The following is a 22,766-nucleotide window of genomic DNA, read 5'->3' on the forward strand; positions in this document are numbered from 1 at the left end:
CCTCCCCGGGCTTACAACATACGCCCTCATTGCAAAAGTGACATTGAAGACATTGACATCGAAGAGATGATAGTAAAGACTGATTAGACAAGTAAATAATGTATCAGTCAATTCCATGTGTGGCCAACCCCATGGGCAATAGTGGGGCATTTTGCCACAATGTTAATCCCGGGGGTCGGGCATCAGCCTTGCTCAATTACTCCGGAGCATTTGACCATCTCCCTTTTTCATCTTACAAAAAAAACATTGCTAGGACTTTTAATTTGGCCTGAATTGGCTTAGATTCTATTGAAAGTAACATGAGAAACGAAAAAAAGAAAAATTGAGCCACAACCCCGAGGCATTTGAGCAACTGGTTTGTTCCAGCCGTAAGGCATTTCCAGGTTGTTTTCAAAAAAAACCTTATTCCCGGGGGTAGGCCTGCTGGGAGAGGGAGCATGGATACAGCTGGAATTGACTAATGCATTTCTCTCTTGAGCGTAAGATTTAACGCATCGACTTGGTCTAAACAGGCAAATGAAATGAAATTGAAATGCCTTATCACATTTCCAAGTTTACGTTGAAGAGAAAAAGAAAGAAATAAGCGCGCCGTCCCTAATAAGAGCCCGCTCTTCAATTATCACCCTCCCTTGAGTTACCAAAAGTATGAAATAAGCGCCCGGGTCACTAAAATCGAAGCATGAATTATTTGCTTCGTAGAAGAAGAGATTATATTATATATATTTCAGCACTTTTTAGAATTTTTGTATCATGTTTTCTTTGCATTCGTGTCTCTTAGGAATTCTCAGTTTATATTTACATTTGTACCCATTTTATTCACTCATTTGACTTGATAATGACGTTAAGCGAACGTCGAAACGTCGTCGTTGGTTTTAAACCAAAATGGTTTTAAGTTTTCCTTATTGTCGCAGTTTTTTATAGTCAAATATTTGCTTTTATGCAAATAATCAATCGTTTAATTGATGAACGATATGATATGAAAAAGAACATATCATTGTTAACCTTTTCAGTTCAAAATGTTAATTCTTCTTACTCAGAGCCACACAGTTCTTTTAATGCCAATTCTGAGAGTTTTAAGGCAGATCAGGACACTTTCACTCGGATGATGATTTTCATTTCTCATAACCTGTTTGCTTGATAATGTACTGGCATTGTGATGAGAAATTAGATCTTGATCACTCTCAGGATATAAAGGAGATTTTACGTAAACCAAAAAAGACGACTTTAATACTCTTTATTGTATGGCTAGCTCCTTGAGGGGCAAGATGAACAACATCCTGCGCTCTGATTGGTTACCCGAGCGGGCAAGATGGTGCTATCTTCCTCAAGGACTGTGAAGGTCAATTGGCTTAACTATGACGAGCTTTCAATCAGTTTTGTGCCGGCCATTACTTTTCTTGGTCAAATGGATAATAAATTTACATCATTTGGTGGTTTAGGGTAATAGTTTGCCATGATGTATTTTTAGTAAAATCGATATTATCATGAAAACGTTTAACAGATAAGCTCGATTTCATAGGGAAACTTAAACAGACAGTTAAAAAGATTGCCGATTTTTATGTGACGTTGTCATACTCAGAAATAAAAATTGATAGTTATTTTATTAGCGACACCAACATGGCGCCTCCGTACAAAGCTCTATCTACAAATTTGAGAGAAGCATTTCTCGAATAACACAGGTATGAAGAAACATACAGACCTAAATCTTAGCGAGGTTGAATATAAATCAATAATCTATGATATCTCAGATGCTTGACTTAATTTATTGAATGATTAAAATCTTGATTGTTGATGGCATGACAGTGAAAACCAGCAGTACGACTGCAGCTACTTTGACCTTTTGTCTCTTTTACCCAGGTGGCCTCGCAACATCTGCAATTCTTGGCAACCTCGATCACAACAAATACTTGGGGAAGCTGATAACTTACTTAGACCCAGCTCTCCCGAGCGTATCGCGGAGTTACTTTGTACGGTGCTGGCATGCAAGGACAGACGGCTCAGCTGCGTCCACATTCCACAGCAACTGTGATGGAAAAGGACCCACAGTGACCATCATTAGAGTTGGCCAATACATATTTGGTGGATACACTGACGTGCCTTGGCGCAGTAAGTATGATAAGATCTAACTATCACCAGGAGCTTGATAAAAACTTGCTTTATTATCTCAGTAAAAGAACAAAAAAACAACTCAATTATCGTTCTTTTGTTTAACCATTGGTCTTACTCTTTTCTTGTTTAAGAAATACAAGTACTTATTTCAGGTTTGGAATCAATATTAACGCGGTTTTTTGATGTTACGCGACCTTGCTGTTTCGCATAATTATAATAATAATCACTTTATTTAAGTGTCGATGTATTTAGCACTAATGTGCTAATTGGGGACACTGTAAATAAATAAACAAATATCTCAAATATAACATAAACTATTAAGAATCCCAACTGGTGGGAGGTTGACCAGTTGGCTATATATTTACACAACGCGGCCGAGGAGTTGAACCCGGGGCCACCGAGAACAAATCCAGATAGCGGTAGGGCGGAGGATTTTAACCAGGGACCTCCAGATTTCAAATCCAGCGTCCTAAACCACTCGGCCACGCCACCTCCATAATTGACCTCAAATCGCATCCGATGGCTTAATTCATAAGAAAATCCTCGATTTCTCTGAAGATCTTTCGCAGCTACCCTGCGAGCAGAGCCGCTTCGATCTTATTCGCAGTCAAAAGTAGGGCTGCGAGAACTTAATCTAGCGGCGCGACGCGCGTAAAGCAGACTAGCTTTCGTCTTGGGCAAACTTTATCGGTTTCAATTAGGCGACGAGGAGTTCAGAAGCTAGAGTGGCTCAATTCAGAGGGTTGCTAAGGGTTTTTACGTGACGCATGATCGCCCCAAAATTAGCAGCGTGACGCGTGAATTAGCCTCGTGATGCGGGACAGGACATCATATAACGTGATGCGTGATTTGCTATTTTACAAGCACGTGATGCGTGATTTGCCAATAAGATTTCCGTCGTAAGTGAACGTTCTTTGAACTACAACTGAAACCATTCATACAAAGTAAACAGTAAATACAATCTTAAAAGAATCCGTAAAATCGTGGCAGATGTGACACCATTTTCTGGTCTTTTCGTCCTTTTTCTTGACCTCTGATATCTTTGATCTTTGTGGATCCTCGTGGTACTATAGGTCCAAACAATTGTGACACAATAGGAATAAGTCCACTGAAAACAGTTAAACTTTGCACTAGGACTATGAACTTCAGTGTTATTTTTGTCCATTTTGTCGACCGATCATTTTTGGCAGTTCATCAGACCATATCCGAATCCGGCTATCTATCAATCAATCAATCAATCATCGTATGAAAGGTCTGAAAAAATGTCGTCCCAAACCCGGGGGGTCCTAAACGGCTGGAAAGATAAGAGACGTTAGTCAGAGTTTGGTGTCATTTTATGCCGCTCGAGAAGACAGTGAGAGGCTGCACAAGGAAAAAGTTTGTGAACCACTTAATGGAGGTCGTCATAAAGACCTAACTGAATTCAAAAGCCACGTTATGTCATCCACAGACATAAAAACGTTGTCATGCAGAAGAGGATTTGCTAGCCTGCAGTGCAGGCGTCTTATTGGGGCGAGTTAGCGTTACAACCTTGCGACCGCCTTTTTAGACCGCCATGTTAGACGGTGGGGGATGCCTATCATTCACCCCCTTAGTAAAACTTTCTTTCTCTCCCCAGTCTTCCACTGCATGAAAAATTCAAGATGGCGGCTAAACTTTTTACGATGTGAGCGCTCGCTCGAAAAAATCTCGCCTGCTCTGCAGGCTAAGGATTTGCAGGGGTAATGCTTTGACACAAATATTGCCTGTACATCAAAGCATGGCAAAGGGGGCGTAGACTTCTTCTCATTTCGTATACAAGATCTCTGCCAACATGGCCTATAAACAGGCTCCCGATTGTGTCATAGAGGAAGGAAAGAAGAATTAGCCCGCCTTTTCGGAGAGGAAAAAATCCCATCCCGGTAGGCTCGCTTCGCTCGCCCTATTTTATCGCCTGTTCACAGACGGTGCCAACTCTCCCAGATTATCCAGGCCTAGCCTCCTGGATACAGACCGAATCTCCCTGTCTCCTGTACGTGTCAATCCACTTTTGTGGCCTATAATTGTCATTTTCGGGGGAAATTACGTTTGGAATATTTTCCGACGCATTTCTGTGGTTGATGTATTTTTTTAACGATGCTTTTAGGGTCGAGAAAGTAAAGTTGGCGATGTAGTTACTTTTCTTTGCGTGACGCGTGATTGGTGAAAAAAATTCTCCGTGATGCGTTGTTTAATAGAAAAATTCATCGTGATGCGTGATTGGTACCTCCCCTCCGCCCTTTGCTACCTTCAATTCAGAAGGAATAAATTGATCGGCACTTCGTGTATTGCCGACAAAGAGACTTCCTTGTTTTTGTAACCCATGTAGTGCCAAAAATCATTCGAGATTGAGATGCAAAAGAAGTGAAAATAAGGAACTATCTTACCAGTCTACTCTGGCCGTACGCAGCATCCAGAACACTGACTGAGCGAACGAATGTACGAACATAGGAACGTATGAACGAACGAACGAACGAGCTAACGAACGGCCGAGCGAACGAACGGAAAGACGGATGGACAGACGGTACGGACGAAGGGACAAAGGGACGAACGGACGAACGGACGAAGGCAGGAAGAGACGAAGGGACGAACGGGCGAACGGACGGACGAACGTACGAAGGTACCTGACGTACGAACGTAGGTCAACGTAGGCACGAATTAAACGAAAGAGCGAAAGATTATGTATGTTATGTATATCTATGTATCTACTAACAAGGGAAACCTAATTTATTTGGACTTACGTTATGGAAGTGCTAACGACTTATATTACCATTGCATATCCATTCTGGTTTGGCAACCACAACAGTACGGACTCGAACGTCGATTGAAAAATGAATTTTCTGGTTAATCCAGTTTCATGTATGTTTGTCTCGCACTGTCAGAACTATCTCAAAACTGAATAATTATGCTAGACAGCGTTAAGTTCGAAAATCATGTGGCTGTGCGGTTCGTTTTCCAGAATACGCTGAATTTGGTCATTAAGCATTTAATGACTGGCCCCAAAGGAAGCAGTGAGTTTTGTATCCCTGAGACCCTCTATGTTCTCTGAGGCGAAGCCCAGGAGAACATTGAGGTCGAGTGGAAACAGAGCTCATTGTTTCCCACGTGGCCAGTCATGAAGTGTTTTGTTATTCCTCGCAACTCAAAAACAAAAACAAAAAACGCGAAAAAAATCGTTTGCTTGACGTCGGCTGCAACATAAATTTGACGGGGTTACAAGAAGACCAACCTGATCATGTGCCAGTCGAAAGTTCAAGTTGTTGTTTCCCTAGGGAGTTAGTAAGTTTTGTTCGCCCCAGGAAAGTTAGTGAGTTTTGACCCACTGCACGTGACACATTGTCTTCCAATCGGAGAAGGTATTTCGGTTGGGAGATATAGCAGTTCATGTTGTTTAACAGCACGGCAAAGAAATGTACCAAGATTTCTCACGCACGCACACAAGCATCGCACTGCTCAACTTACACGCACTTTTTTTTTCAATCTTCCAATAAGATGTTTATCAATGACGCTGATAGAACAAAACTTTGTTGCATCCAATTCTACTAAATCTGAGTCGTGAATCTGAGTCAGGAGTTTTTTCCATAAGATCCTGTTGTTTCCGTAAGGTCCTGTTGTAAACCACCAAAAGCTTCCGGAAAGATGATCTCTCTCTGTCAGTCCCCAGACTTCTCCCTTGCTCATCCGTCTTGCTCGAACTAAAACACTTTTTCGACTATAGAAAGAGTTTCCACCTCGAAAGTCACGATCCCATTTCATGCGTTTGAAAATTCAGGCGTCACCAAGGTATATCACTCTTAACGCCTTTGCCAACAGATCCGATCCTCTCGCTGAATACTTATTTTTGTTGCTGTAGTTGTTCTGTTCCAAAGAACTCCTTATACAATATGGTTTCTGTATATGTCTGTTTCTTTTTTCAACCGAAATGCTTAGAATTGTTAAACTCTGGTTTTGTTTCAGGTTCTTGCAGTTGGTCCACAGCCAGTAAAGCTTTCGTGTTCTCGCTTTACAACAATGATGGATATAATCCTGTCAAGCTGACTCAGTATCAAAATCAACATCTCGCAATGTATCACTGCTCCAACTACGGACCCACTTTTGGTAATCATGTTATCTACATATCGGACAACGCTTTGAGCAACTCAAATTCGTATACCCATTGCGGCTATACATACTCCATTCCTTCAGGATATTCAACTGGTAACTGTGGGTTTTTCACTGGAGGCCAGCACTTCACTCCTACTGACATTGAAGTGTTCTACGAAATAGGTGATTAAAAACAGAACATACTGACTCTTTTAATGTCGTAATGATTCGATTTAGCGCACTCTTTCTATAAGCGCCGCCTTGCAACCCCTGAGGGGGGTACTCCCAGAAAAATTGGGTGGGGGTGTGTGGCCCCCTTCCCAAAACCCTTACCCTAATTATGACCAAAATCTGCGATTTTTCCTACCCTATTTAAGACTTGAAAAAGTAGCTTCTTCTAAAAAGCGTACCCAGTTCAAGACTAGAGTGAAACACCATACCCTATTTATGACCAAAACGGCTGAAAACCCTACCCTTTCAGGCCGCACATACCTATCTAGCCCATATAAGGGAGTCTCCTCCCCTCCCCCGGCTTACAACAAAAGTTCTCATTGCGAAAGTAGCATTGAAGACATTGACTTCAAAGAGATCATATTACAGACTGATTAGACAAGTAAATAATGTATCAGTTAACTCCATGTGTGCCTGTCCCCCGGAGAAATACTGGGGCATTTTGCCACAACGTCAATCCCGGGGATCGGGCATCAGCCTTGCACAGTTACCCTGGGGCATTTGACCATCTCCCTTTTTCACCTTACATGCAGCCATAGTTAATGGATGGAAAATGGTTAGGAAATCTGGCAAAGTTCTTTGGGGGTTGACCCTGCACAAACCCTGCCAAAATACAAAAGGTGGTTATGTGTGTTCATACAACTAACCAATAGAAGCATTGTGATTATATAATTCATGCATAGTCAATGAGCATATAACAACAGATGTCTAGGGTCAAGAACTCTACCCTCTTTTGGTGTTTACCGGCCTTCATAACCATTTTCTTCTATTGGCTATGATGCAGCATTGTCGATTCTTTTAATGACCAGTTTATCGGCAAATACGATAAGTTTCGTATTGAATGCGTCTAGATAGGACATAAATAAGACTCTTGATCCTACGGAATAACCTATATTGTGCTTTTTCTTCACTATTAAAGTTAAAAAAGACCCTGCTAGGACTTTTAATTTGGCCCGAATTGGCTTAGATTGTATTGAAAGTAACATGAGAAACGAAAAAAAAAATAATTGAGCCACAACCTCGGGACATTTGAACAACTGGTTTGTTCCAGCCGTACGGCATTTCCAGGTTGTTTTCCAAAAAACTTATTGTCCGGGGGTAGGCCCTTGGGGGTGGGGGCATGGGCACAGCTGAAATTTACTAATGCATTTCTCTTATGAGCGTAAGATTGAACGCATCGACTTGGTCTAAACAGGCAATGGTGTTACGATTATGCGAACCTCTATTGTTATAATTCTTAAGTGAAAAAGTAACTGTTATTGCCCATTGAAATACCTTATCACATTTCCATGTTTATGTTGAAGAGGAAAAGAAAAAAATAACCGCACCTTCCCTAATAAGCGCCCGCTCTTCAATTAGCACCCTCCCTAGAGTTACCAAAAATATGAAATAAGCGCCCGGGTCACTAAAATCGAAGCATGAATTATTTGCTTCGTAGAAGAAGAGATTATATTATATCTTAGGAATTCTTAGTTTATATTTACATTTGTACCCATTTTATCCACTCAGTTGACTTGATAATGACGTTAAGCGAACGTCGAAACGTCGTCGTTGTTTTTAAACCAAAATGGTTTTAAGTTTTCCATATTGTCGCAGTGTTTTATAGTCAAATATTTGCTGTTATGTAAATAATCAATCGTTTAATTGATGAACGATATGATATGAAAAAGAACATATCATTGTTAACCTTTTCAGTTCAAAATGTTAATTCTTCTGACTCAAAGCCACACAGTTCTTTTAATGCCAATTCTGAGAGTTTTAAGGTAGATCAGGACAATTTCACTTGGATGATGATTTTCTCTTTTCTCATAACCTGTTTGCTTGATAATGTACTGGCATTGTGATGAGAAATTAGATCTTGATCACTCTCAGGATATAAAGGAGATTTTACGTAAACCAAAAAAGACGACTTCAATAATCTTTATTTAGTAAAATCGAAATTATCATGAAAACGATTAACAGATAAGCTCGATTGACAGTTGAGAGATTGCCGATTTTTATGTAACGTTGTCAAACTCAGAAATAAAAATTGATGGTTACTTTATTGGCGACACCAACATGGCGTCTCCATACAAAGCTCTATCTACAAATTTGAGAGAAGCATTTCTCGAATAACACAGGTATGAAGAAACATACAGACCTAAATCTTTGCGAAGTTGTATATAAATCAATAATCTATTATATCTCAGATTCTTGACTCAATTTACTGAATGATTAAAATCTTGATTGTTGATGGCATGACAGTGAAAACCAGCAGTACGACTGCAGTTGCTTTGACCTTTTGTCTCTCGTACCCAGGCGGCCTCGCAACATCTGCAATTCTTGGCAACCTCGATCACAACAAATACTTGGGGAAGCTGATAACTTACTTAGACCCAGCTCTCCCGAGCGTATCCCGGAGTTACTTTGTGCGGTGCTGGCATGCAAGGACAGAGGGCTCAGCTGCGTCCACATTCCACAGCAACTGTGATGGAAAAGGACCCACAGTGACCATCATTAGAGTTGGCCAATACATATTTGGTGGATACACCGACGCGTCTTGGCACAGTAAGTATCTTAAGAACTAACTATCACCAGGAACAGAGCTTGATAAAAACTTGTTTTATTATCTCAGTAAAAGGACAAAAAAAAATCAATTTTTGTTCTTTTATTTAACCATTGGTCTTAGTCTTTTCTTGTTTAAGAAATCCAAGTACTTATTTCAGGTTTGGAACCGATATTAACACGGTTTTTGATGTTACGCGAACTTGCTGTTTCGCATAATCGACCTCAAATCGCATCCGATGGCGGGCTTAATTGATAAGAAAAATCCTCGATTTCTTTGAAGATCTTTCGCAGCTACCCTGCGAGCAGATTCGCTTCGACCTTATTCGCAGCTCAAAGTATTGTGACTGGTTGTCCAAACACCCGCGTAGGACTGCGAGAACGTAATCTAGCGGCGCCGACTCGCATAAAGCAGACTAGCTTTCGTCTTGAGCAAACTTTTTAAAAAAAAAAAAACCTAAACTTTATTGGTTTCAATTAGGCGACTAGGAGTTCACAAGCTAGAATGGCTCAATTCAGAGGGTGACAAAGGGTTCTTGATCGCCCCAAAATTATCAGCGTGACCCGTAAATTGGAGCAAATTGGCCTCGTGACCCTGGAGAGGACATCATAACGTGATGCGTGATTTGCTATTTTACAAGCAAGTGATGCGTAATTTGCCAATTAGATTTCCGTGATAAGTGAACGTTCTTTGAACTACAACTGATACCATTCATTCAAAGTAAACAGTAAATAGAACCTTAAAGAGATCAATAAATCGTGGGCCTCTGATGTCTTTGATCTTCGTGGATCTTCATGGTGCTATAGGTCCAAACAATTGTGACAGAATAAGAATAAGTCAATTGAAAACAGTTAAACTTTGTACCAAGACTATGAGCTTAAGAGTTATTTTTGTCCATTTTGTCGACCGATCATTTTTGGCAGTGCATCAGACCATATCGGAAAACGGCTATCAATCAATCAATCAATCAATCAATCAATCACTCACTCAATCAAGAAATCTCTCACTCACTCGATCAATCAATCATCGTATGAAAGGTCTGAAAGAATGTCGTCTCAAACCCGGGAGGTCCCAAACGGCTGAAAAGATAAGAGGCGTTAGAGTTTGGTGTCATTTTATGCCGCTCGAGAAGACAGTGATAGGCTACACAAGGAAAAAGTTTGTGAACCACTTAATGAAGGTCGTCGTAAAGACCTAACTGAATTCAAAAGCCACGTTATGTCATCCACAGACATAAAAACGTTGACGTACGGAAGAGGATTTACAGCGGTAAAGCTTTGACGCAAATATTGCCTGTAAATCAAAGAATGGCAAAGGTGGCGTAGACGTCTTCTCAATTCGTATACAAGGTCTCTGTCTCTGTGGACACGCTCCCGATTGTGTTATAGAGGAAGGAATGAAACAGGTGGGCGCAATTAGCCAGCCTGTTTGGAGAGGGAAAAATCCCACACCGCAAAATTGGCGATGTACTTACTTTTTTTTACGTGACGCGTGATTGGTGAAAATAAAAACTCCGTAATGCGTGATTTAAAAGAAAAATTCATCGTGATGCGTGATTGGTACCCCCCCCCCCCCCTCTTTACCACCCTTAATTCAGAATGAGTAAATCGATCGGAGCAATGCCCTTCGTGTACTGCCGACAAAGATACTTCCTTGTAGTGCGCAACGTCATTTGAGATTGAGATACAAAAGAAGTGAAAATAAGGAACTTTCTTACCAGTCCACTTGGTCGTACGCATCCGGAGGACTGACTGAGCGAACGAACTCTACGAACATAGAAACGTATGAAAGTACGAACGAACGAACGAAAGAACGGGGGAGCGAACAAACGAACGAAGAAACGGACAGACGGATGGACGAACGGATGGACAGACGGACGAAGGGACAAAGGGACGGACGGACGAAGGCAGGAAGAGACGAAAGGACGAACGGGCGAACGGACGTACGAAAGTGCGCACGAATTAAACGAATGAGCAATAGAACAAACGAACGAACGAAAAAACTTTATCTATGTGTCTGAAAGCATTAAGCAGAGGGAGAACACTCTACTAACAAGGGAAACGTAATTTATTTGGACTTACGTTATGGAACTGCTGGCGACTTATATTACCATTGCATATCCATTCTGGTTTGGCAACCACAACAGTACGGCCTCGAACGTCGATTGAAAAATGAATTTTCCAGTTTCATGTATGCTTGTCTCATACTGTCAACAATTATGCTAGAAAGCGTTAAGTTCGAAAATCATGTGGCTGTGCGGTTCGTTTCCCAAACCACGCTGAACTTGGTCATTAAGCATTTAATGACTGGCCCCGCGGGAAACAGTGAGTTTTGTATCCCCAAGACCCTCAATGTTCCCGGAGGCGAAGCCGAGGAGAACATTGCGGTCGAGGGGAAACAGAACTCACCGTTTCCCGCGAGACTAGTCATGAAGTGTCTTGTATACCTCCCAAGTCAAAATAAGAAAAAAAAACAACGAAAAAAATTGTTTGCCTGACGTCGGCTGGCACATAAATTTGGCGGAGTTACAAGGAGCACAGCCTGATCATGCGCGAGTCGAAAGTTCAAGTTGTTGTTTCCCTAGGGAGTTAGTGAGTTTTGTTCGCCCTAGGGAGTTACAAAGTTTTGTTCGCCCCAGGGGAGTTAGTGAGTTTTGATCCACCGCACGTGACACGTTTTCCTCCAATCGGAAAACGTATTTCGGTTGGGAGGTATAGCATTTCACGTTGCTGTTTCAATCTTCCAATAACATGCTTATCCATGACGCTGACAGAACAAAACTTAGTTGCATCATATTCTACTAAGTCTGTGTCGTGAATCTGAGTTACGAGTATTTTCCAGAAGAAATCCTGTTGTAAACCACCGAAAGCTTCCAGAGAGACGATCTCTCTCTGTCAGTCTCCAGACTTCTCCCTTGCTTATCTTCTTGCTCCAACTAAAACACTTTTTCGACTATAGAAAGAGTTTCCACCTAGAACGTCGCGATCTCATTTCACCCATTTGAAAATTCAGTCGTCACCAAGGCATATCACGCTTAACGCCCTTGCCAACAGATCCTATCCTCTCGCTGCCTATTTATTTTGTTTTTTTTTTTATTGTTGTTTCTTCTCTTCTAAAGATTACTTTATTGGTAGCTTCACTTCTGTTTTTCTTTTCAGCCGAAATGTTTAGAATTGTTAAACTTTTGTTTTCATTTCAGGTTCTTGCCGTTGGTCCACAGCCAGTAAAGCTTTCTTGTTCTCGCTTTACAACAATGATGGATATAATCCTGTCAAGCTGACTCAGTATCAAAATCAGCATCTCGCAATGTATCACTGCTCCAGCTACGGACCCACTTTTGGTAGTGGCCATGGCATTTACATATCGGACAACGCTTCGAGCAACTCAAATTCGTATACCCGTTGTGACTATACATACTCCGTTCCTTCAGGATATTCAGCTGGTAACTGTGGGTTTTTCACTGGAGGCTATCATTTCACTCCTACTGACATTGAAGTGTTCTACGAAATAGGTGATTAAAAACAGAACATGCTAACTCTCTTTTAATGCCGTAATGATTCTATTTAGCGGACTCTTTCTATAAGCGCTGCGTTACAACCCCTGGAGGGGGGTACTCCCAGAAAAATTGGGTGGGGTTGTGCGGCCCGCTTTCCAAACCTCTTACCCTATTTATGACCAAACTCTGCGATTTTCTCTACCTTATTTATGACCTGAAAAAGTAGCTTCTTCTAAAAAGAATACCCAGTTCAAGACTAGAGTGCAAACGCCATACCCTATTTATGACCAAAATGGCTGAAGACCCTACCCTTTCAGGCCGCACATACCTATCTAGCCCATGTAAGGGAATCTCCTCCCCTCCCCCGGGCTTACAACAAGTGCCCTCATTGCGTCAAAGTGACATTGAATACATTGACATCGAAGAGATGATAGTAAAGACTCATTAGACAAGTAAATAATGTATCAGTCAATTCCATCTGTGGCCATCCCCCCCGGCAATAGTGGGGCATTTTGCCACAATGTTAATCCCGGAGGTCGGGCATCGGTCTTGTTCAATTACCCTGAGGCATTTGACCATCTCGCTTTTTCATCTTACATGCAGCCATAGTTATGGAGGGAAAATGGTTAGGAAACCTGGCAAACCTGTTTTTTCGATGTTTACTAGCCTTCATAACCATTTCCTTCCATTGGCTGTGATGCAGCATTGTCGCTTCTTTTAATGACCAGTTTATCGGCAAATACGGTAAGTTTCGTAATGAATGCGTCTAGACACGACTTAAATGAGACTCTAGATCCTACGGAATAACCTATATTGTGTTTTTTCTTCACTATTAAGGTAAAAAAAGACCTTGCTAGGACTTTTAATTTGGCCTGAATTGGCTTAGATTGTATTGAAAGTAACATGAGAAACCAAGAAAAAAAATTGAGCCACAACCCCGGGGCATTTAAACAATTGGTTTGTTCCGGTCGTACAGCATTCCCAGGTTGTTTTCCAAACAACTTATTTCCCGGGGGTAGGCCTGTGGGGAGGAGGCGTGGGCACAGCTGAAATCGACTAATACATTTCTCTTCTGAACATAAGATTGAACGCATCGGCTTGGTCTAAACAGGCAATGGTGTTATGATTATGCGAACTTCTATTGTTACAATTCTCAAGTGAAAAAGTGACGGTCATTGTCCATTGAAATGCCTTATGACATTTCCATGTTTATGTTGAAGAGAAAACGAAAGAAATAAGCGCGCCGTCCCTAATAAGCGCCCGCTCTCCAATTTGCACCCTCCCTTGAGTTACCGAAAGTATGAAATAAATGCCCGGGTCACTAAATCGAAGCATGAATTATTTGCTTCGTAGAAGAAGAGATTATATTATATATATTTTAGCACTTTTTAGAATTTTTTATCAATTTTTTTTATCATGTTTTCTTAGCATTCGTGTCACTTAGGAATTCTTAGTTTATATTAACATTTGTACCCATTTTATTCACTCAGTTGACTTGATAATGACGTTAAGCAAACGTCGAAACGTCGTCGTTGTGCATCAGTCAATTCCAGCAGTACTCATCCCCCCCCCCCCCGGGCTAACCCCCGGGCATTAGCATTTTTTTAAAAAAATTGGCAAATTCCCCGGGGTGGGGAAACATAAGCTGTCTAAATGCCCCGGGGTGGGGACGAAGAAAGAGGGCAAATGCCCCGCCCCTGGGATCGTCGCCTTCCAACACCTCCGCAGTTTTTTAATTAATCAGTGAATAAAACGGTCAACTGTTCAGTATTTTAATGCAACGGTAAGACTTCAAGGACAACAGTACGTGTTAGTTGATTCTGATTATATTTAATTCTTTATATTTGTTTTTAACAGTTTGCTAGAGGATAGCTGGGATTGCGGCGGACGTGCCCCCAGCCGCGAGCGATGATAGGCGCCTGTATTCGCAGGCTACTTTTTCTGTGAAGAATCAAGACATTTTAAATGATGATGCATTGCATTTTAAGCTCGCAAGATCTGTCTTGAAGATCGCATCATTTGAATTCGCAAACCTCAAGTATTTTAACTCCACTTTCATGAACTTAAAAACTGCTAGGCTAGTTTTGAATGCGAAATGCGAAATAGTCGTGTTCACGTCAGTTTACGTTATTGTTTTGTGATAAACAAAATATAGTTCACCTTGTCGCTTATATTTATATGCTTACAAGAAAACATAACTTTAAAAACAAGTTTCTCTAGTCCATGACGGACAAGCCATTGTTCGACAAACGCCTCGTCTTTCCCGATGAACTCATCCATGGCACTTTCCAAAACACGTGTGTCGAATGCCCGGGGGTCGCCCCGGGGTACGCAAATGCCCAGCCCCCGGGCCGCGATAAAATTGCGGATGCCCCACCCCCGGGACTGACAACTTGAGCAAATGCCCCGAAGTTGCCCGGGGGGGGGGGGGATGGGCACTGCTGGAACTGACTGATGCATTGGTTTTAAACCAAAATGGTTTTAAGTTTTTCTTATTGTCGCAGTGTTTTATAGTTAAAAATTTGCTGTTATGCAAATAATCAATGGCTTAATTCATGAACGATATCAAAAAGAACATATCACAGTTAACCTTTTCAGTTCAATATGTTAATTCTTCTGACTGAGAACCACACAATTCCTTCATGCCAATTCTGAGAGTTTGAAGGTAGATTAGGACAGTTTCACTTGGCTGATGATTTTCTCTTTTCTCATAACCCGTTTGCTTGATAATGTACTGGCATTGCGATGAGAAATTAGATCTTGATCACTCTCGGGATATAAAGGAGTTTTCAAGCAAACCAAAAAAGACGACTTTAATACTTTTTATTATATGGCTAGCTCCTTGAGCGGGCAAGATGAACAACATCCTGCGCTGATTGGTTAGCCGAGCGGGCAAGATGGTGCTATCTTCCTCAAGGACTGTGAAGGTCGATTGGCTTGGCTTTAATGAGCTTTGAATCAGTTTTTTGCCGACCATTACTTTCCTTGGTCAAATGGATAATAAATTTATATCATTTAGTGGTTTAGGGTAATAGTTTGCCATGATGTATTTTTAGTAAAATCGATATTATCATGAAAACGTTTAACAGATAAGCTCGATTTCAGAGGGAAACTTAAACAGACAGTTAAAGAGATTGCCGATTTTTATGTGACGTTGTCATACTCAGAAATAAAAATTAATAGTTACTTTATTGGCGACACCAACATGGCGCCTCCGTACAAAGCTCTATCTACAAATTTGAGAGAAATATTTCTCGCATAGCACAGGTATGAAGAAACATACAGACCTAAATCTTAGCGAGGTTGTATATAAATCAATAATCTATCATATCTCAGATTCTTGACTTAATTTATTGAATGATTAAAATCTTGATTGTTGATGGCATGATAGTGAAAACCAACAGTACGGCTGCAGTTACTTTGACCTTTTCTCTCTTTTACCCAGGCGGCCTCGCAACATCTGCAATTCTTGGCAACCTCGATCACAACAAATACTTGGGGAAGCTGATAACTTACTTAGACCCAGCTCTCCCGAGCGTATCGCGGAGTTACTTTGTACGGTGCTGGCATGCAAGGACAGACGGCTCAGCTGCGTCCACATTTCACACCAACTGTGATGGAAAAGGACCCACAGTGACCATCATTAGAGTTGGCCAAAACATATTTGGTGGATACACTGACGTGTCTTGGCGCAGTAAGTATCATCAGGAGCCATAATCGGGGACGGAGACCGTAAGCGCGCGCCATTTCTAGTATTGGGGTTGTCCCCATGATATGGGACAATAATTCTATTTTTAGAACAAATTGCGCCATCGCCTGCGGCACACGCGCGTACATGCTGCGAGGATTTTTGCGGATGTCGCGCGAGGGAAGTGGCGTCCGAAATTCCGAAATTTTTCATGGTTTTGGCCCACAACTCAACGCGATTACGTCTGTTGGAATTTTTCTCCACTATTTTCGTCGTAAGCTGCTCCAGTTTGAGTGAAGTAAGACAGTGTCGAATTTAGGTATGTTCCGCTTCAAGCTTATATATATCGCTGACCAAGTTGTGTTCCGACGGATGCTTCTTTTACATGAGCTGTACATTACTCCACTTTAAATTTCACATATGTTGAAGATTAACAGCTTTTCCATTACACAGCAAAAAACTAGCTGGATATATTTAGATATAGCAGAGCTTTAGGACTTCATAGTTTCCTAGCTCCTCTTGCCACACGCTTGCGAGCAATTTGCCAGTCTATCGCGACTGAAAAGTGAAACAAAATAATTGCTAGTTTGGTCAGTTTGAGTTTCGCCTGAATTGTAAGCAACGCTTGCTGTTTCATCAAGGCCCAACAACTTTACGTTCGTAGATACTGCTCGGTTTTACTCGTGTAAAAATCCACCAAATTCTTTGTTGTCGATGAATGAGAGCGCCCGCCGATGCGTGTTTTGTACAGTCAGTAAACATGACAAATTGTACTTACGCCGCACTAGCTTTCGTGTGAAAACGTACATCGATCTCAAACAATAATTCTATAGTTTTAAAATATGTTTAAGATTGATAAATGTTTGAGAACATATTAAAAGCTTAGCTGAAAATATGTGAATAAAGCAGAAATAATCAGCAAAGTTACGTTGACGCTTTCTTTAATCAACTTCGAATAACGATTTCGATTTTGTTGATCGAGTTATCAAAACTCCTTGTTTATTTTCATTTTCGCAGTGTAAAACTTCACTATGCTCATGTTGAAGAAACACACATGATATTAGTAGCATTTTTTGCGTTCGTGAAATTTGTTGCAGCATCTCAGCACAAAAGATAACGAAAGAAATCTCTGTCAAGATTTGTTGACAATTGAAAACACCGACTCGGACTTGAAAGTGCACGAGCTGCACTATGCAAATGAGCTAATTGTACGCGTCAGACTTTCCTTTCAAAAACTTTTGCAAACTCACCAAACAAGCAGAAACAATAAGAAACCATCAAAACAGGTTTTGGTTATGATTAACCATTGTCTGAGAAACTCACAAATTAACTCGATACCAGAGTAGAGAGTTTTCTTGTCAGAACAAACGCAAAAACATACGCGTAAGCTTACAACTAGCGCGACCAGATCTTATTATTCATTCCCAGCGCGAGATTGAAGACCTGAAAAACCCACCTTTTCCGTTAGCTCAGAGCATAAAACTACATATAGGCGCCCTGGTTCGTATTCCCTGCCTTATTCCCTGCCATCGCTGTGAAAAATACGCAAGATAATCCCTCAAGATCTCTCAACTCTCGCCATTTGATCACGCAACGTGACAACATCCACGCGAGAGCCCCCGACATGTGCGTGGATCCGCGCGGATATATGACGTCAGGATGGCGCAATTTGTTCTAAAAATAGAAAAATTGTCCCATATCATAGGTGCGCGCGGATCCCAAGACTTACGGTCTCCGTCCCCGATTATGGCTCCTGGTATCACAAGACCTAACTATCACCAGGAGCAGAGCTTGATAAAAACTTGCTTTATTATCTCAGTAAAAGAACAGAAAAACTCAATTATTGCTCTTTTGCTTAACCATTGGTCTTACTCTTTTCTTGTTTAAGAAATACATATGGGTTATTGACCAAGTGTGAGGTCAAGATGGCTGGATATTGGCCAAGTCCTTTTTTTTTGCGAGTTTATGGACCGAGACGGAGTCGAGGTCCATAAACCCGCAAAAAAAGAACGAGGCCAATATCCAGCCATCTTGACCAAACAAGCTTGGTCAATAAAGGATTTATTATATGGCTTTCGGGGAAATTTTTCTTGCGGGACACGGCGGGTAGTCCCGAGCGGGCAAGATAGCTCCATCTTGCCCGCTCGGGTAGCCAATCACAGCGCAGGATTTGATTCATCTTGCCCGCTCGCGGAGCTAGCCATATAATAAAAGTACTTATTTCAGGTTTGGAACCGATGTTAACACGGTTTTTGATGTTAAGCGAACTTGCTGTTTCGCATAATCGACCTCAAATCGCATCCTATGGCTTAATTCATAAGAAAATCCTCGATTTCTCTGAAGATCTTTCGCAGCTACCCGGCGAGCAGATTCGCTTCGATCTTAATTGCAGCTAAAAGTACTGTGACTGGTTGTCCAAACATCCGCGTAAGGCTGCGAGAACTTAATCTAGCGGCGCGCGCGCGTAAAGCAGACTAGCTTTCGTCTTGAGCAAACTTTATCGGTTTCAATTAGGGGACAAGGGGTTCACAAGCTTGAGTGGCTCAATTCAGAGGGTGACAAAGGCTTTTTACGTGAAGCATGATCGCCCCAAAATTAGCAGCGTGATGCGTGATTAAGACCAAATTAGGCTGGTGACGCGGGACAGGACATCATAACGTGATGCGTGATTTGCTATTTTACAAGCACGTGATTTGTCAATTGGATTTCCGTCATAATTAAGTGAACGTTCTTTCAACTACAACTGATGCCATTCATTCAAAAAGTAAACAGTAAATAGAATCTTAAAAGAGATCAATAAATCGTGGCAGATGTGACACCATTTTCTGGTCCTTTTCGTCATTTTTCTTGATCTCTGATGTCTTTGATGTTGGTCGATCATCATGGTACTATAGGTCCAAACAATTGTGACACAATAGGAATAAGTCAATTGAAAACAGTTAAACTTTGTACTAGGACTATGACCTTCACAGTTATTTTGTCTATTTTGTCGACCAATCACTTTTGGCAGTGCATCAGACCATATCCGAATCTGGCTATCAATCAATTAATCAGCCAATCAATCAATCAATCATCGTATGAAAAGTCTGAAAGAATGTCGTCCCATATCCGGGGGATCCCAAACGGCTAAAAAGATAAGAGACGTTAGAGTTTGGTGTCATTTTATGCCGCTCGAGAAGACAGTGAGAGGCTGCACAAGGAAAACGTTTGTGAACCACTTGTGAAGGTCGTCATAAAGACCTAACTGGATTCAAAAGCCACGTTATGTCATCCACAGACACAAAAACGTTGCAGTACAGAAGAGAATTTGCAGGGGTAAAGCTTTGACACAAATATTGCCTGTATATCAAAGCATGGCAAAGGTGGCGTAGACGTCTCCTCGATTCGTATACAAGATTTCTGCCAACTTAGCCTGTGAACAGGCTCCCGATTGTGTTATAGAGGAAGAAAACAAAGAGGCGGGCGGAATTAGCCCGCCTGTCTGGAGAGGGAAAAATCCCACCCTGCTACGCTTGCTTCGCTCGCCCTATTTTAATTTTTCCGGGCTCGTCAGGAGCCTGCTCACAGACGGTGCCAACTCTCCCATTATCCAGGCCGAGAATCCTGGATACAGACCGAATCTACCAGTCTCCTGTAGTGTCACTTTTTTGGCATTTCGGGGGAAATTATGTTGGAATATTTTCTGATGCATTTCTGTGGTTGAATCGGCAGATGTCTCCTTTTAACAACGCTTTTAGGGTCGAGAAAGCAAAATTGGCAACGTGGTTAATTTTTTTTTTTTTTTACGTGACGCGTGATTGGTGAAAACAATTTATCCGTGATGCGTGATTTAATAGGGAAAAATCATCGTGATGCGTGATTCATTCCCCCCTCCTCCCTTTGCCACCCTCAATTCAGAATGAGTAAATCGATTAGAGCAATGCACTTCATGTACTGCCGACAAAGAGACTTCCTTGTTTTTGTAACCCATGTAGTGCAACCAGTCATTCGAGGTTGAGATGCCAAAGAAGTGAAAATAAGGAACTATCTTACCAATCTACTCTGGTCGTACGCATCCAGAGGACTGACTAAGCGAACGAATCTACGAATAAGGAACGAATGAACGAACGAACGAGCTAACAAACGGGCGATGGAACAAACGAACGAACGAACGAACGAACGGACGAACGAACGAACGAGCGAGCGAGCGAACGAACGGAAAGACGGATAGACAGACGGAACGGACAAAGGGACAAAGGGACGAACGGACGAAGGCAGGAAGAGACGAAGGGACGAACGAGCGAACGGACGTACGAACGTACGAAGGTACTGACATACGAACGTACGCACGAATTAAACGAATGAGCAAAAGAGTATGTATGTTATGTTTATATATATCTACTAACAAGGAAAACCTAATTTATTTGGACTTACGTTATGGAAGTGCTGACGACTTATATTACCATTACATATCCATTCTGGTTTGGCAACCACAACAGTACGGCCTCGAACGTCGATTGAAAAGTGAATTTTCTGGTTAATCCAGTTTCGTGTATGTTTGTCTCGCACTGTCAGAACTATCTCAAAACTGAATTATAGCTAATAATTATGCTGGACAGCGTTAAGTTCGAAAATCATGTGGCTGTGCGGTTCGTTTTCCAGAATACGCTGAATTTGGTCATTAAGCATTTAATGACTGGCCCCGCGGGAAACAGTGAGTTTTGTATCCCCGAGACCCTCTATGTTCCCAGAGGCGAAGCCGCAACCTCGTTCCCAGGGTCTCTCAACTTATCGCCCTCTGGAGCGAGTCGCTCGCTCCAGGGGGCGGTAAGATGAGAGACCCTGGGAACGAGGTTGGCGAGGCCGAGGAGAACATTGAGGTCGAGGGGAAACAGAACTCACTGTTTCCCGCAGGGTTAGTCATAAAGTGTTGTTTTGTTTGTTTGTTTTTTTTTTCAATCTTCCAATAAGATGTTTATCAATGACGCTGACAGAACAAAACTTAGTCGCATCATATTCTACTAAATCTGGGTCGTCCATCTGAGTTAGCTTAGGAGTATTTTCCATAAGATGTCCTGTTGTAAACCACCAAAAGCTTCCAGAAAGAGGATATCTCTCTGTCAGTCTCCAGACTTCTCCCTTGCTTATCCGTCTTGCTCCAACTAAAACACTTTTTCGACTATAGAGAGAGTTTCCACCTAGAAAGTCACGATCCCATTTCACGCATTTGAAAATTCAGGCGTCACCAAGGTATATCACTCTTAACGCCCTTGCCAACAGATCCGGTCCTCTCGCTGCCTATTTATTTGTTTTTCTTTCTGTTGTTGTTTCTTCTGTTCTAAAGATTACTTTATAATATATGGTAGCTTTATTTCTGTTTTTCTTTTCAACCGAAATTCTTAGAATGCGAAAAACGTTTGTTTCCAATTCAGGTTCTAGTTGCAGTTATACTTCTGCCAGTAAAGCTTTCCTGTTCTCGCTTTACAACAAAGATGGATATAATCCTGTCAAGCTGACTCAGTATCAAAATCATCAATACGCAATGTACCACTGCTCCAGCTAAGGACCCACTTTTGGTAGTGGCCATGCCATCTACATATCGGACAACGCTTTGAGCAACTCAGGATCGTATACTGATTTCAACTGAGTGTCGTAAAACCAAACCAATCACTTACCAGTTGGACTACTCAGCCAATCTCAAACCGTAGTAAACCGAAGTAATTGCCTGATTACCAGTCGATTACTTTCGACTCACAATTGAAAACTGCTCTATCACGCATAACGCAAATTAAACGTTTTCGCCAACAGATCTGATCCTCTCGCTGAATACTTATTTTTGTTGCTGTAGTTGTTCTATTCCAAAGAACTCTTTACACGATATTGTTTCTGTATATATGTTTCTTTTTTCAACCGAAATGCTTAGAATTGTTAAACTTTTGTTTCCAATTCAGGTTCTAGTTGCGGTTATACTTCTGCCAGTAAAGCTTTCCTGTTCTCTCTTTACAACAATGATGGATATAATCCTGTCAAACTGCCTCAGTATCAACATCAGCATCTCGCAATGTATCGCTGCTCCAGCTACGGACCCACTTTTGGTGGTAGTCATGATATCTACATATCGAACAACGCTTTGAGCAACTCAGCATCGTACACTTATTGCGGCCATACATACTCCGTTCCTTCAGGATATTCAACTGGTAACTGTGGATTTTTCACTGGAGGCCGATATTTCACTCCTACTGACATTGAAGTGTTCTACGAAATAGGTGATTAAAAACAGAACATGCTAACTCTCTTTTAATGTGGTAATGATTCGTTTCCAATAAACCTTACCTTACAACCCCTGGGGGAGAAAAATTGGGTGGGGATGTGTGGCGCGCTTCTTTAAACCCTTACCCTATTTATGACCAAAATCCGCGATTTTTCCTACCCTATTTATGACCTGAAAAAGTAGCTTCTTCTAAAAAGCTTACGCAGTTAGAGACTAGAGTGCAAACACCATCCCATATTTATGACCAAAACGGCTGAAAACCCTACCCTTTCAGGCCGCACATACCTATATGCCCATATAAAGGAGTCTCCTCCCCTCCCTCCCCGGACCTACAACAAGTGCCCTC

At 41.6% G+C, this 22,766-nt stretch overlaps 1 pseudogene; it reads left to right on the plus strand.

The window, feature by feature from the left end:
• Positions 1–1,725: 1,725 nt before the first annotated feature.
• LOC145469259 (uncharacterized) lies at positions 1,726–21,796 on the plus strand (annotated as a pseudogene).
• The last annotated feature ends 970 nt before the right edge of the window (positions 21,797–22,766 follow it).

The sequence above is a fragment of the Orbicella franksi genome, chromosome 15 (assembly GCF_964199315.1).
Source record: "Orbicella franksi chromosome 15, jaOrbFran1.1, whole genome shotgun sequence".
NCBI classification, from domain to species: Eukaryota; Metazoa; Cnidaria; class Anthozoa; order Scleractinia; family Merulinidae; genus Orbicella; species Orbicella franksi.